This window comes from Aplysia californica, unplaced genomic scaffold (assembly GCF_000002075.1).
Source record: "Aplysia californica isolate F4 #8 unplaced genomic scaffold, AplCal3.0 scaffold02161, whole genome shotgun sequence".
Lineage (NCBI taxonomy): Eukaryota > Metazoa > Mollusca > Gastropoda > Aplysiida > Aplysiidae > Aplysia > Aplysia californica.
In genome coordinates this window covers 4,366-6,956 of record NW_004799431.1, presented here as the reverse complement: position 1 = coordinate 6,956, position 2,591 = coordinate 4,366, and the positions used below count along the sequence as shown (strand labels likewise).

Here is a 2,591-nt window from a genome sequence, read left to right as displayed (position 1 = left end):
CTACTACTACTACTACTGCTACTGCTACTACTACTACTACTACTACTACTACTACTGCTACTACTACTACTAACAACAACGATAACGATAACAACAATAATAATAATAATAATAGGTTGCATTTATATAACGCTGTATCCCAGGCGAGTATAAGCTCTGAGCGCTTTACATCTAGATCTATCACATAATCACTGAGCGATTCACACAAGATAAAATATTTCACAGTAACAAGAAAAACCAGTTCAACCACATAAAGAAGAACTTTTCCAACCATACATAAATATATACACGTAAGGGCAGCAGTAAAAACAAAACATACCGCACTTACTTACACACTATAGCTAAGAATTAAACAATGATATATCGTGTGTGCTTAGCGGGTGTTCTGTTGTGGCTTGACCCTTCTTTCTTATCAAACAAATTAATGTCGTCATTACCTCTCCTCTTTTTTGTCTTTGTCTTTCTAGTAATATCTCAATTCTTCGGCAGTTACATGACCTATTTGCGTTGCAAGTGCCGTAAAACTTTTACTATATGAAACTGAAAAAAGGTAGGAAAGCAAGAAAGTGTAAAACCTTCCACGCCATTCTCTAAACGGAGCGTTGTGTACCTACAGAAATAGCATTATCCATCATACACAACATTAACCATACTGCTAGGGCACAGCTTAATCAGAACTGTCCCCGAAACTGAATCTAAGCCTAAACCATAAATAATTTATTTACACAAGCTATCCATGGCTAGGTGCGGTTTTAGCCTCTTTGTCCCCTGTCTGTCAATTATTTTTTTTTACCGCTTATAATACATCCTGAATCTTTAATTTTTCAAAACCTGGAATTTGCATTAAACTTTTTTAAAAACCACGTACTGTAATCAAGCCATCCCTCCCCCGCTCTTCCATCACGTTAGAACTATCCCAACTTAGAAAAAATCCTTTAATAAAAACTAAATATAGACTGAAGTGGACACAGACAAGCCACCGTGCAACAGCATTCTAGAGTCTATGATTGTTATAGAATTTCAACTCCTACCTCAAGGGTTCAGTACATACCGCTGGACTAAAATCTTGGTCTGGAGGAAGCCGGAGAGAGGAAACGTGGCAAAGGATCAACAATCTTTTTACACAGGAATAAGAGTGGGTAATCGGCGGGTGCTCTAGTGGGGTTTTTTTCTATCAAACATCTATCATCCTCATCTCTCCTGTTCGTTCTTTTTTTGTGTTTCTTACTTTCCTGTAAACACCGGAAATCTTTGGCACTTATATCACCTTATTGGGTTGTAATTTTGCTCAAATTAACATAGAACGAGGGCCTTACTTGACTTACTCCGTATCCGAGATCTCCACTCTCTGAGGGGCCAAAATGAGGTAACCATGACGTCAGGCGATAAAGACTACTTCAAGTTATGTAAAGAAGGGAGGCCTCATAAGACCGTCACCGGTATGTGCGTTTTATGCGATGTGTGCCTGTATTCAAACATTGAATAAATAACTTACCGTAGCACGTCTTGTCAAGTCCTCGTTTACACACATACAGACATGCCTTCGTCGGCTAGCTGTTAAAATGTATTATATTTTATCTATTCACTTTTTTAAAACTGCAGTTTCGTAACCTGTCGTACTGGTTGCCTGGGCTCGAGGTATATTCTGTAAAAAATCAAATTCTAAATATTACAAGAAGCAAGAAAAGTACATAATAAAGTAAGTACAAAGTACTATTGTTTTAAGAATGTTGAAGCAGTTCTTCCTCTCTCCGGGAAAAAAAATATTGCGGGTGGTTGAGGGGCACCATTGGAAGGTCCTATACTTCTTTACTTTCCCTCAGCACTAGATGACAACTATTGTGTCGATGTGCTTCTCATTTCTCCAACAAACAAACAAACAAACAAACAAACAAACAAACAAACAAACAAATGAAACATCTTGCTTTTTGGGCTCAGACATTTTAACGGCCTGCTGATGATATTATAATTAATCCAGCGCCCGAGAACGAACACCATGTCCACAAACTCATGTAAATTTTAATGCACACCGGTGAACGCACGCTCATGAATAATGTTCTATTACGCGGATTCACAGACGCAACTGTTGTCACGGATATTAGGAATAATATTATAACATAGGCCTATTTATTATATTAGGTGTACGGTTAATAAAATATGTGACACCCGTTGGAGTGACAATTGGACTGGTTTTAAGTTAATTCCTCGCAAAACTTTTAGCTCCCTTCGCCTGGTGGCTTTTGTATTGTGCATTTAAAAAAATTAAACAATAAGGGGGTAATGTCATGGTCTGAGAGCAAAATTTACGAGTTGTTTCTCTACTGTCTTTTCCCCTTATAAGTTTCAGATTATTGTTCTCTGCACGAATAATAAAACTTAACAAACAGAATTGCCACTGATAAATAATGTTACAACTTTCCTTATTCATGATCCAGAGACTACGTACTGTGTGTTCTAGATAACGTTCCAGCTGTTTATTAAATAAGAGTTACGATCAATACGGGACTGTTCACAAAGGGCGTCGACTAAAATTTGGCCAAATATGACACCCCACCCCTCCCCCCTTGTCATCTTCTGTAATCTCTCACAGG

The 2,591-nt window shown here is 37.9% G+C and overlaps 1 protein-coding gene across 1 annotated transcript in view; it reads right to left on the bottom strand.

The window, feature by feature from the left end:
• Positions 1 to 1,757, bottom strand: part of LOC101845302 (transmembrane protein 45B) — a gene marked incomplete at its 3' end in the record, with an annotated part of 7,580 nt that extends 5,823 nt beyond the window's left edge. The window contains 1 exon segment of the mRNA XM_005113392.3: positions 1,496 to 1,757.
• Positions 1,758 to 2,591: the final 834 nt, after the last annotated feature.